Raw genomic sequence first — 14,892 nt, 5'->3', positions numbered from 1 at the left:
AACTGGTGCTCTAGGGCAACTGTGAGATTTGAGCAGAAACTATAACATTTGGTGGAGAAATGAAGATAAATGTGTAATTGAAGTCCCTTGAGTGCTTTATAGAATACATACCCAGTGTTTCATGCCTAAAAATTGTTCTGGAAACACGTATCTTAGCAATTTTAACTTCTTCTAAAAATACACTTTAAAAACAACAGATGGATACAGAACAACTCATCCGTCATCATTGTATTGTTAAATACCTTTCATAAACAGACACCACTATAATATTTAAAGCAGATATAACAATCCAGTTTACTTACCCCCCCTTATTTAAAAATAAATTTACTAAAGATTTATAATGTTGTTATAAATAGAAATGTTAATTGTTAGGCTTACTGGATGATGTACATAACAGCTGTTTGTTCCTTTTGAGAGGTATTTGTGCAATTGCAGTGTTTTCTATAAACATAATTAGCATTTATTTAATACTTTTGATGACTTGTTGAATTATGAAAAAGTTGATTGAAAGTATTTTTACCTATTGTGTTCTTGGTTGGTCAAGATTTAATGGGTTCATGTAATCTTATTTTATATCTTTTGCTATGGTTTTTTCTGAAAGTGGGCTGATGCAATTCTTCTAGCCACGTAAGAGTTAACAACAGAGTTCTGTAAGTGTGGGAAAGACTGGTGTTTTGGTTGAAAAGCTGCTGCCATGCACCAGTATTGGCTTTGTGATTCTTTGAAAATAAGTCACATAGTAACCCTTGTCTTTCTCGGAAGAGAAGTGTGTCTATGGAGTTTGTCATGTATGGTCGTGAACGGCTTGAAAATAACATAATTTGGTATGTAGTTGAGAAAACATTTTCATGGTTGCTATCCAGCGGGGCCAACTTATAAACATTTTTGGAATCTTTATTTAGAACTAGCTAATGCCTGGAATGTGTTGCAATGCCTCTTTAATTACTTTTGTAAATTTTATTTTAAGTTTGTACACACATACAAAGCATCCCTCTATATACCTATCTCTCTCCATATCATTGTAAAACCATATATCGGTCTATGTCTATATAAATATAGCTGTATCACTCTGTATATCTCTCGACTCGCATGCCACCATTATTTTTCGGACCATAGAAAAGAGGAACTAACATAAAATACTTAGTGATAATTAGAGACACGGAAATTTCGCGAATCGCGATATCGCGAAATAACACCGCAATTTACCTTAATTCGCGACAAAACACCGATTTCGCACAGCATCGAGAAATAAAACTGATAATAATGAATTAGACCACCCATGCAAGACATCGCGAAAAACAAGTAAACACGACGTTGACGGCACATCGCCATTTTTCTAAGTTTCAACATGGCCGCTTTGTAGTAATGAAAGTAAATAATGATTTACAGTATTCCCGTCACGTAATCATTACAATTTGAAACGAAAGCAGTAATTGCAATCATAAACTAATTAAAAAGAGAAAAATGTACCTGAGCATCAACACAAAGTTAATAAAAAATACCGGCGATGTTTTCAACACAATATAGCTGCCATGATTTTCAACCCGCTGTATTTACACATTAATCTTGTAGAGAAATATAAAATTTTAATTCTTCCTTTCATGTTGAACAGTTAACAACCTCATGCTTTCAACTACGTTTGACTGGCTTGGCAACCTACTCGTTAGAGCTGTAGGTGTAGCAAACCGTATGTATTCGGTACTGACTGAGTAACGGGTGCGCCATCTAGTATCGAGTAACGAAACGTTACACACGGCTGGATTTCGTTTCTCGCATTTTTCGTATGTTTTACGCATGCGCGCGCATATTCGATGAATTTACGTTACAAAGAACGATGTTTGTTTATTAAGTATAATATGGAAATTTGTCGTCCAAGTTTTTTACTGTTTATAAGAAAGTATTTTTTACAAATTAGAAATATGTATGTTTTTGTTATTTATTATCGCGTATTTTCACGTTTTTTGTTGTTTTTATCTTAAAAGAGATAATATAATAAAACCGCTCTAATGAGATTTAATTGTTTCTTGGTTAACAAAAACTGTTAATTATCAAATATTGTTAATTGTTTATATTCTATTTATTATTATTTACATGACGTCATACTGTACGCGTACGCAATACGACTCGATTCGTTGCTGCAACATAACATTGCATGTTATGCGGTATCAGAAGTAACGAGTAACGTAGCGACACGATAGTAACGAGTACTAATTGTTATAGTAACGAATACATACGGGTACACTTTTTTTCGTTACTTTTACACCTCTACTACTCGTAAACATGAACACATGGCACTACGCCGATTGATAAGCAAAATCAGTGACCTTTAACTGCCGTAACTACACTTCTCAGCAAATGCAATACGACCGCAGAGCAAGTGAATACGGCGTCAACGGGACAAAGAACAGCAGCAAGAAATATTAAAAGAATACTAAGTTGAGACATGCCGTGCCGAGGCAGCGCGCTAGGCGACACCGGGCCGTGCGCTAGGCGGCACCGGGCCGTGCCGAGCTGTTTCAAGCCTACAATTTTTATTTGCCAATAGTGTTGACTTTAGAGTGCAGTATACGAGTATACGCCGTGCCACTATTATTTAGCCAAGCAAAACTTGTAGGTCATAAAACCATTCTCAAAAGTTAAAGTAAACATGAAAAACCAAAACAGCGAAATAAAACCGAAATTTGATTTTTTCAAAACGAAATTTAAGGAAAAATAAAACCATTTTTACGGGACTCTAGTGATAATTATCCGATACTACTCGCGCAGCACCTTAATTTTTTCAGAAAAGTTTTGTTCTATTGAAATTGCACGTTAACAGTGACCTCCCTCATGTTTTAAACATGGTAGTAGTTGGTGTATACAATCCTTGCCATGTTAATACATGTATGTAGTCAAAATGAGAATGACCTTTAACCCCCCTCCCCTTTACAGTTTTTGGCTATAATGAAAATTAAATTAACCCTAATTTGTTGCAGAGTTTTGGTATTATGCTTGTTCAGCAATATTCATTATATAATAAAATCTTTAGGATTCCTTCTGGCGAGTTTATTTTAAACTAGTAAAATATTTTATAGCATATTAGCCATTATACAGTTACGATCTGTTTTGCAACCCGACTGCTAACCATTTAAGTTCAACTTCAACACACACATCCACTCCATGGTTTTAAAGGTGAAGTGTGCAAAATTTCATAGATTGGATGAACGATGAGTTATCAATGAAATGGCAAAATTTGATCAAGAAAAATAAAATTCTGCTTTAAGGTTTTATTTTGTCGTAATTTCACCTAGACAGTGACCGTCCCCTTGTTTCAAAGGTCAAGTGTGCACAGTTTCAACTGAATCGGATGAACAATGCACGAGCGCATAGAAGACAAACACACGAACATTGTGTATAAGCTGGAAAAGTGTTGTAGGGTGCATATGATGGCCATTGTGCTAGAATGAATTCTCGATCAAGGATAGTAAAACGAGTAATTGTGTCGAAGAGATTTTATTTTCACCGTGAACCATTTAGAACAACGTTCGTATGAAACCTGAAAAGATTTTCCAAGTGTTTTTATGTTTATGCAATCTAGATGATTCATTTTCTGAAGCTCTGCACACTGTATGTGTGACCGTTATACTCAGTGGAACCACCAGGCTGCAGGGAGGAAACAAATTAAGTATGTATTACGTAATATAGTAATTTGTTGCAGACATGTAACTGTTATTAATATTAGTGTTCATAAAAAAAATTGGTTGTCTGTAAAGTCGGTTTACGGACGATAGTTTAACGTGACAACGTTATAACAAAACATTGATAAAATGATTGATCCAGAAGAAAAGGAAATATCATATTCGGCCTGAGACTGAGCCGTAATAGGTTTTTGCAACCAAACCATTTAGGCATTAAAAATATTATATTCTTTGAGGAAGAATTTTTTTTTAATTTTTCTATCTTTTGTATGATAAAATCTACCTCTGCATACTTTTATGAATAAAATTGAATCATTTTTATTGAATTATCACTATTTTGTATGGATACAAAGGAGTGAAATGAAATGTACAATTTAATTAATAAATTTACTTTTATTTGTATTAATTATTCAAATATATTTATTACTTTTGAAATGTTATGTGCGCCGTATTTATTTTTACAAGTACAAAAAAAAATTTCGCACTTGCCGGAATTCGAAGCGACAACCTTACGATTAGAAGAAAGCGCCGCTGACCGCTCAGCCACGAAGCCATATTTGATGATTAATAGTTTCAGATGTTATATATACAGTTATAAAAATTTTGTTCACAGTAGGGGAATAATATTATTTCGTTTTTATAACTCGATTTTATAACAAATACATCAAACGTATTTATAATGTGTTACAATATTTTTTAAAACATTGTGCAAAAGATCCCGGTTGTAATTTGAATTATTATATGTAACTGTAAAACACCATTTTTGGTTCAAAACGTATTTGAATATTCAACATACTTTTAATTAACCGTACCGATTGTGCTGAAAATCGGTGGACAATCGTTAAATTACATAATATTAATATTTCAAACGACGAAAAAATGATTGAAAAGTCAAATCAATGGTCGTTCCAATCGAGTGGAAGAGAGATGCCACGCATGCGTACAACGAGCATTAAGAGAGATTCCACGCATGCGTACAATGAGCAAACAGTACACATCCGTAGTGGGACACTTTTTCGTGCGTGCAGCCGGCGTTTATCGATTTATTAGACGTCACGTCAAAAATGTTTCGTTACAAATGAGCTATGCTAGTTAAATATATTCTCTTTAAGCACAACATTCATTTCTGTATTTATATAGCAATATTGTATATGTTATTCTTTGGAGTCAAAAAAATCTGGTTAACATCTGGTTGGTCAGAACTTTTGTTTGGAGTGTCCTAGCAAGTTTTTTTTTTATTAAGCATTCATCAAACATTCATGAACACCAGATGTGCTTTAAAGATAAGCCAAGTTTGTTCTATTAAATCACGGTTAATACCCAAATAGTATAAAGGAAGCATGAAGAATATTTCCAAAGTACTAAGTTTATCAGACCAATTATTTTACAAAGCTATAAAAAGATTTGGAAATAATCTTGGGAAAATACTTGAAGGATTTCTGGACTTGATATTCGCAACGAACAAATTGGAACTTTCATATGTGTATTTTTTCCACCGAGAAACTTTGTAATACATGTTTTTCAACGGAAATATGGAATAATTATTTGAGGAATCGACAACCAGCTTGTAAGCTAAACTTAGTTCTTTGCAGTGACATCGGAACCATGAAGTCGCTTCATCTCGTGGCAACAAACACGGCTACAAGTGTTTGCTACGGCTTACCACACTTAATTGAGGGGCAGGAGCTTCAAAGGACCTTCACGACACCCAAACAGACAACCTTCTTCTTAGAAAGGACTTGTACTGAAGTAACTATGACAAGCACTATGACGTGTCTATAAAATAAGTAAATTGTTTAATTTGTTTGTGCTGTGTTTGGAAATATTAGTATTCAGTTTGGAGATATCCCGCTTGCAGAGGTGGATTTAGAGGAGAGTTATGGGGGCATGTGTCGCCTCCCCCTGGATAATATGACCCACAATTCTATCCTGGACCTGCCCTTACCTACTTGACCTTTTAGTTGCCGGATTATTTAACTTATTGTAATATCGCTCAACAATTGTTATAGATTGATTTGCAACTATCAGTTTAAATTCATGCCAGATGAGACCCTAGCCACATTAACATAGCATTTCTTAGCTCAAAGGCAAAACACATACTCATAGTAAGAATTGATAATTGCAAACTTGAATTTATATGTTGTATTGTCTAAAGGTTTAATGTAATCACTGTGCACACCATTGTCGAATGTGTTAATAACAGTTGTGCCGGTCTTGCTCAGTGCAACTCCCTGTGACACTAGTTATTGATTTGTTGAAACCAAAAATTACATAACTTTTGTTAGCATATTGTAATAATGTCTTATTTAACGGATACTTTCTTTGTGAGATTAATTAGGTAACTATTTGCTGGCGCCCATATTGTACATTAACCACATTTATTTTTATCGGGTATAGAAGAGATTATAATTTCTTCTTAGTATCAAGGTAGAAACTGGTAACCTACGAATTTAACACAATACACTAATACTGACTATGATTGTGTACAGTGCTTTCCAGCTAATCATATGCTTTTGTTACAAAATATTTATTGTCAGTAAATGCCCACAATTCCACACGTTGTTTCATACCTACTTCAACGGACACATCAGTTTCATGTTTAATGCATGTAAAATGTTATCATATAACAGATGAAGTGGAACCTATAACGCTATAACGAATAGGAAATACAAAGATTTGCTACATAAAGCCAGCCATTTGATCTAATGTTTATTATGACACATGGTCCTAGAGTAGTGCATGAATGTTTTTGTTTTCAATACGGAGTTAAAATAATCACAAGAAAATTCAATACCTACAGGTTCATGAGGCCAGTGGTGCAACTAAGAAAAAATAGTATATATTTCCATCACACCTAGTAATGAATTAAAGGAAATAATTATATATATATCATGCTCTTTTATCACAAACAAATAAAAAAAATCATTTCATTTAGGGCAATGCAGCCGATATTTTAATAATACATGTCTTATCGAGTTAAGAGAAATTATATAATGTTGAGGTTAACTGGAATGGAATGCACTGTAGTAACCCAGCCTGATTTATTTTGATTGTAGGTAATACTCTCACAGCTTTCCTATTCGGTGCCTATCTAGCCACAACCATTACCATCTTCATGAGGAGTACACTACCACAAATCTCATTCACGTGAAAGGTAAGTACCCATTTACTAAAGATGTGTGATGAATGAGTAATGTCCTACAACTACTCTTTATTAAGAAAATCTCTAGCAGAGATTATCACCTGCTAATGTTCTGTAAAATTAAGGTAATTTAATGACTGGGGGAAAAATGTAAAGGTAATTTTGGTTTGCAGTCCACCAGCAATGTGACCACGGTGGGTGAGTGGTCAGGTCACTCGCGTCCAATCCTGATCATATGTAATTGTTAATTTGGCAGACTTTGTCATGGTGGAACTTCCCCTACCACTCAATGGCACTCCATGAATACTTCAATTTCATTTCATTGCCCAACATCTGATGACAATGTCAACAAGACATTAACATGGAATTCTGTTTTTTTCTGTTGTAAACACAAAGATTTAATTGGGTTCCAATATTTTCAGTCTGGAGAAATAGACTCACAAATTGGGGAAAAAAAGCATGTCTTCTGTTGGTTTCTGTTTTTTTTCATAGTGTTTTTGATTGTATTCTGTTTGTTTACTTTGTCACACTGTTGGGATCAGCTGTTTTCTAGTATTTCCTATTATATTCTGACTCCCATAGGTTTCTTTAGTGTTTTGGTGTTGCAGTCTTTGATGAATACTGTTGGAAAGCAGGTCCTTGGAGTTTGTTGGTTTCTATTGTGTTTAATTGCATTTTAATGTGAAGTGTGGTTTTCTGTGACAAAGCATTATTAAGATTTTGAGTGTTTTAAATTGTATTATATTATTATATGTTTCTGATGTAAATCATTGTGTTGTTTCCTATTGTATTCTTTTGGTTTATTTTTTAAGGCACTTGATTGGAGTCTGTTGTCGTAGGAGGGATTTCATTATTTTCGTGACCTCTAGTTTAAACTGTAGAATTTGGTATGTTCTGTTGGAAACACCATTGAAATTTTCTATACTTTTTAAAAACATTGATGACATCTGCTGTGTCGCAAGTGTTAAGTGCTAGTGAAGCAAACGATAGTGTCTTGCTGTTCCGTGCAAGCTGACCTAGATCCGCACCCCCCTGCCTGCTTCATCACTAGAGAGTCGTAAGTGGTTCTACGTTTAGCGCGGTTGCACTCAGCCAGTTTCCTTCCAAATGGCATCTCGAGTGGCCGAAAGCTGGAGAATTCGCCGTTGTCCTGGCCTCCTGTACCAAGCCACATGGTGAGAACCCTCTCACTCCCTGAGTTTTAGGCTAGACGGCGCCCACGTCACGGTAGAGGAAAATTCGCTACAGGGGTCAAAGAGCCAGGTGTTTGCAACATTACTGGAATAGTTTTTTTCTGTACATTTTTTTTTTATCTTGAATTTTCGCGGGTTTCACTGGATTAATATATAATGGTTGGTATCTTATCTTAACAATTCCTACATAACCTAATAATAAGCCTATATAAAGCGAAAACAAATTGTTGTGAAATATTACAATATAAACAATAAAGAATTAAATTGACAAACAAAACTCAGTAGAAACTCCCAATATAATAATGCCATGGAATCCAATCAGATGTACAAATATACCCAACAAGAATACAACATAAATCAAAGAATGCTATGGAAAACCAAAACCAACAGAAAATCAATAAAATACAATGTTGGACACTAGAAAAAACTGATCCCAAGAGAGTGAAGGCACAAGAAGTTTTAATTATTCCACCAAAGATCTCAACAGAACTCATGTACTTTACAACAGAAAGTAACTAATTTCTGCATCAAATGAAACAGAAAATGTGGTAAATGTGGTAGGGCAATCACCTATCCATGTACATGCCTAGATATTGAACATTTTATAGTGTTAATGGTGGCAGAAGATGTTTAAGTGGAAATACTGTAACGTCAGATTTAGTTGCCGTAATTCACCGGTGTTTTAGTGAATTTAAAGATGGTTGCAATCTCCCTCCTATTAGTTAAAAACTACAAGATTAGCTAAACAATACCCTATCATCTGTGTAGCAGGCAAACAGATGTGCTAGTTTAGGCTGTCTAGTGGGACTTCTGCTGTAATTACTTTTAAATCAGGCTGCACCCCTCCTTATATGACTGTAAATAATCAATTGTCTAAATATCGATGGTGAAGTTTCACAACCTCCTATGTAAAAAAGTAGAACTTTTCAGGAGAGCAATAAAACTGAATTGTAATTCAAGAAAAATAAATATAGTATGGGTTATAGTTTATATAGGTAATACATTGTTAGTAGTTACTAGTGCTATGGAAACTTGTACATTTTACATTAAATTCCTTCCTTCCAAAATAAATGACATACAATTTTTTTGAACATTTTATTTTCCTGAAAGTAGTAGTGACACATGAGGTAATCCATTTTGGGTGGCAACTAAATAAATTTACAATTTTATGAATTGTTTATGTTTATTGTGCATTACTTTGCACTTCAAAGTAGTTTGTAATAAAAATAATAAAAGAATTTAGATACAAATAGGTAGTAGTAGCTACATTGTTAAAAATCAAACTCTAAAAAACACTAAACGAAAAGAAAAATTGAACATTGTGTAGCCTCAAAGCGACCGAAGTATTGCCATGTTCAATGGGGCAGGTTATCATAGAAGGTGTGTGTCTCTAGTGGGATAACTGATTTAAGGGCTTGAAGATGTTGCCATTTTATTTCCTTAATTTTCAGCCTATCGTTATAAAGTGGCAAGTAGCTGTTTATGTTCCGCACTGATGATCTTGGTCTGCAAGGTAGTTCTTGCTGAGAATCTTCAAAGTTTAATTTGTACATCAATGTTCCACTTGGGTAGTAGGAATACTGACAAACCTCTGATACTGTAGGGTTATTTACTTTGTTGCCAGGCCTGACTGAAGGGTATTTAAAAATGTTGCTTTCAAAGTTACTAAAAAATGTATGGTCAAAGTATTTTGCCTTAAATGGGGATGGTTTGATTCTAGCCTCCTTCGTAACTAAAATATAATCTGAAGGCAGGTGAATGTTGGATGGCGAAGTTTTTTCTCAATTGTTGCGTGGACTGAGTGAACTTCCATTTGCATGTGCCCCTTTTGCGGATACTTTTGGTGAATAGTGAAATTACGCTTAATAGCAAAGTTTAACAAATTATTAGAAAGCACCTTATTTTTATTCTGATAGCCACAACCATGAATCCAAATCTTAATGACTCGTGGTTTATTAACTGGCCAATCTTTAATTAAGGCATTGAGGTAGTCAATGAGACATGAAGTGAAATTAGATGACTTCAACTCGCCTTCGGATTCATTCCACCAATAGCACATTACTTCATGTGTCCCCAAGTCAAATATTGAATAATTGTGGCAGCATAGCTTCGTCTTATAATAAAGAGCAGATGCATTAAGTGATGGTGCCAGCTTTACAGCTTGAACGTCTGTAGCAATAGCTACACACAAATCAGATTTTGCCTCACATTTGTCTTTTTCTTCTTGGGCCAACTCTTTTCTCCACACGTGTTCCTGCCAAACATTATCGACAACTTGGGCCACTTTGTGTTGTACACTGATCGTTTTGGGTTCAAAAAGAGCTACATTTTGGTCTTGCAAAATGGTTGTAAATGTAAATCTACATAAAGCACTCTGGTCAACCTCTTTGCATTTTTCCAAGTATAATCTGTAAAGATGCTGCTGTGATTCAATAAGTGGTTCCAAATACAATTTCGTTGTAGACTTTCTACAATAATGACTTTCCATTTTGGGGAGATGCTCAATGTACTCAACAGCAAATTGTTTAGCTTTCACCTTGTCTTGCTTCTTCGAGCCACAATTTTCTTCAGTTGGTTTTCTGTTGGGTCTTGAAGTTGCACTTTGAACTTTGAAATTGGTAGTGCTATCTTGACTCATTCCATGCTGTCCAGTCTTGGCCTAGCATCGAACAGACCATTCACCAATATCAAATGTGTTTCAAAACATTGTTTTACACATCTCTTTCCTTTCATTTTCTACCCTCAGATGATAGTGCATGGTCATGCCTCTCCGGTCACCAGCCTCAACTCTCCTCTTCTGTTTGGGTGTTGCACTGTCAACAAGTGAAGCAACATACATTTTTCTTTCTTCCCAGCTGAGAACATACCAGAAGTTATTAAATAGTTATTTTCTAGTTTGCTCATTGATTTCATCACAGAACCTTTTGTTAGACTTCCTACAAGATTCCGCTCTGATCTGGACTGACTTGCTTCTTTCACTATAATACTATCTTCACCACGTCTTCTGACTTCACTAGTGTAAGCTTTGCCTTCTTTTCTCAGTTTAGAGTTTTTGTTCCTGTCCCACTCACTTCTGTTTGGTTTTCTTACTGGCACGAGACCCTTCAACTGGTGAAAATTCCTCCAATGTTCCAATTGATTTTTCATTAGGGGTAACCACATGTTCAACAGCTTTGTTTGCACCTGTATCATCTTCCACACCAGTAGTTGTATCAGACACAATAGGGCTGCAAAGTCCTTTAAATGCCTCGCGATTACAAAAGTTCACTCCAACTGCATCACTGTGAACTACTGAAGAGGATGCACAAGACAAAACATCTGCAACACGTCCTGCGACATCTTCATTTTCAGGTACGGTAGCAGTGATTTCATTGTTGAGTGTGTCAGTTGTAGAAACTTCAATAAAGCATGACACTTCACTCCATGTTTCCTTCTCTGCAATACCTAAAACAAAAAATACACTTTTATTAAAAATAACATTTTAAATTAGTAGTTCCTAGAACCATTCAGTTTTTATATAGGTTAGCTAACTCTTATAAGGCCCAGCAGTTCGTTGGTAGGATTATCCTCTATGACCTAATATAAAATAAAAAATTCTTGGATAATTATTACAATGTCTTTGTGTTGACTTAAATACAGTAATAATGCCAGTTCACATGATAACACCGCACTTCTTTATTCCGCCATCATTTTACACTCTTGTCTCTTTTTTTCTCAGTCATACCAACTCCAGCAACCGAACATTTTATTGACTTCTACACCCCCCCTCAATAAAATTTTCCTATAACACAGGCATTATGAACTACATGACCCTTGCAAAGTAGGTCACCTTGTACGACTAGAGAACCCAGTTTTAGTTTGACCACATTAGCTTTTCCACACAAGGTTTGTTGCTTTCAAACCACAAAACACCAACAACAACTACTACTACTTATTACATGATCAAAAGGGTTTACTCAAGTCCAAGATTACACACAAATTTTTGAAATAACGATTTGTTCAAGGCTTTGGTCAGTCCATCTGCCACCTGATTTTGGGTGGTGACATACTGCACTTCAATTACGCCTTCTTGTATCTTCTCCCTGATGAAGTGGTGCCGTATGTCCACATGTTTCAATCTCTTGTGACTCTCCGGATTCTTTGATACCCTTATGGCTGCTTGATTGTCCTCGTGTATTACTACAGGTTCTTCCGATTCTAACACACCAAGGTCGCTTAGCACTCCTCTCAGCCACACAGCTTCCATAGCCGCATAGCTAAGTGCCATATACTCGGCTTCAGTTGATGAGAGAGCTACTGAGGGTTGTTTCTTTGAACTCCAAGTCACTGTGCAACCCAGAACTAAGAACACAGATCCAGAAGTTGATTTTCTGTCCCCATCGTCACCTCCCCAGTCTGCATCCACATATCCCTCCACAGTTGGGACTGCAGACTGACGCCTGTAGACTAGCGTCAAATCCAACGTTCCTCTAATATATCGTAGGATTCGCTTTAGGGCTTTCCAAAGTTCTTGGCTTGCGCTATTTTGGTACCTGCTTACGAAACCAATTGTGGCACTCAAGTCCGGTCTCGTTCCTACCGCTGCGTACATCAAGCTTCCAATCAGCTGACGACATCTTGTTTCGAGTTCCCAGTCCTTGGGATGTTGGTCATCCTTCACTATCTTGATGGATGGGTCCATTGGAGTGGCAACTGGTCTCGAATCTTCCATCCCATATTTCATCAGTAGTGATTTCAGGAACTGCGTTTGGTTCAGTCTGAGTATTCCGTTCTTTCTGTCTTGTGCTATGCAAATACCTAGGTAGTTCGACGCTTCCCCGAGATCTGTCATTTTGAAGTGCTCATTCAGGTTCATTTTAACCCTTTGAACTTCCTTTTCTTCATTTCCCACAATCAGCAAATCGTCAACATACAGAAGGACGTACAACCTTGTTTCCAATGAATTCTTTACATACAAGCAATAATCATGTTTTGATCTCACAAATCCATCCTGCTCCATCACCTGGTTGAATTTATCATTCCAGTACTTGGGGGATTTCTTTAGGCCATAAAGGGACTTATTCAGACGATATACGGTTTTGCCATTACACTCCATTCCCTCCGGTTTGGCCATATACACTTCCTCCTTTATGCTTCCATACAGGAACGCACTCTGCACATCCATTTGATAGATAGGCAGACTTAGCTGATTTGCAACCGCTAGCAGTATTCTAACAGTCGCCAGTTTTGCTACCGGAGAATATATTTCTCCCAAGTCAGACATGTTGTTTTGTTCAAATCCCTTCGCCACTAGACGAGCTTTGTAGTGCGATTGTACTCCTCGTTCGTTGTTCTTTATCTTGGAAACCCACTTACTCCCAATAACATGACTATCTTTCGGAGGTATCACTTCGGTCCAGGTTTTGTTCTCTTCGATAGACTGCAACTCTGAATCAATTGCTTCCTTCCACCTAATACTATCACTTCTCTTCATGGCCTCTTGATAGGTGGTCGGTTCAGATGAAGCACAGAAGTTTGTTTCGTAACTGTCTAACTTCCGTGGTTTTCTCAGGCTTAGTCGATTCCTTAGTTTGCTTGTCTGAGGGTTGGTACCTTGCACTAACTGATCCACAGCTGATGGGTTTCCATGGTTATTTGCCATTTCTGCTGGATCCCCGGACACTGAAATTTCATACAGTTCGCGGCGTCCAGGTGGTATAGCGTTCCGTTGTATTGGCCCAAAACCTTTGAAATCTTCTTCGACTCCATCCTCTTGAGATGAAGTTGGGCAGCCTCCACTTTCCAGCCACATTTCACTGTTATCATTAGTCTCTTCGTTTGCGTCCCCTCCTCCCTCTTGGTCAACGTCTTTCACCTGGTTCTCTTCGATGTTTGCCCTTGGCTGTGCCTCTTCACACTGGAACACAACATTTCTAGCTATCTCTACCTTTCGCCGACTAGGAACATATATCCGGAAAGCTTTGGAGTTTTCCTGGTATCCAACAAAAAAACCTTTGACACTTTTAGCATCCCATTTCTTCCTCCTCTCCTTTGGGACGTGAACATAGGCTACCGCTCCAAAGGTTTGGAAGTGTTTGATTTCCGCTTCGGCATTGAACCACAACGAATAAGGGGTTTTGCCATCCACGGAACTCTTGCCTGCTCTGTTTATCACATGCACCGCCGTATTCACTGCTTCGGCCCAAAAACTCTTATTCATATTCTTGGCTTGCAACATGGTTCTCGCCGCTTCGACTACAGTCCTCATTTCTCGCTCCACCTTCCCATTCTGTTCCGGACAATAGGGAGCTGCTTTCTGGTGTCGTATACCCAGGTTTTCTGTCATTCTCACCATTTCTTGGCTTGTTAGTTCTTTGTCATTACCTGTCCTGAGAATTTTCACACTGTTTCCTGTATCATTTTTGGCTAACTGCAGGAATGCTCTCATCTTCTCTATTGCTTCAGATTTGTGTTGCAAGAAGTAAACGCTTCTGTATTTGCTAAAGTCGTCGACAATTAACAGGAAAAACCTTGCCTTTTCCATAGAGGGGGTCTCCATTGGTCCACATATATCTGCGTGAATGATTTCACATGTTGTCGTAGATTTGGTTTTACTAGGTGGAAAGGACTGCCTCTGGTGCTTACCGCTGACACAAGGTTCACAGAAAAAATCATTTGAGCTTGGGAGTGTTATCTGTCGTTCCCGGAGGAATGATTTTATATGTTGTACATTTTGGTGTGCTAAATTTTCATGCCACACTTGTAGCGAACACTTTCCTTTAGTACTAATCGCTGTGACTGCTGAGTTCAATGGTTCTCTAAATTTCATTCTGTACAACTTTCCTGCCTGGAATCCAACTGCACAAACTTTATTCTCTTTGATGAACTCACATTTTTCCTC

Source organism: Bacillus rossius, chromosome 10 (assembly GCF_032445375.1).
Source record: "Bacillus rossius redtenbacheri isolate Brsri chromosome 10, Brsri_v3, whole genome shotgun sequence".
NCBI lineage: Eukaryota > Metazoa > Arthropoda > Insecta > Phasmatodea > Bacillidae > Bacillus > Bacillus rossius.
The sequence above is the reverse complement of the archived record's forward strand: the minus strand, read 5'-3'. Positions refer to the sequence as shown.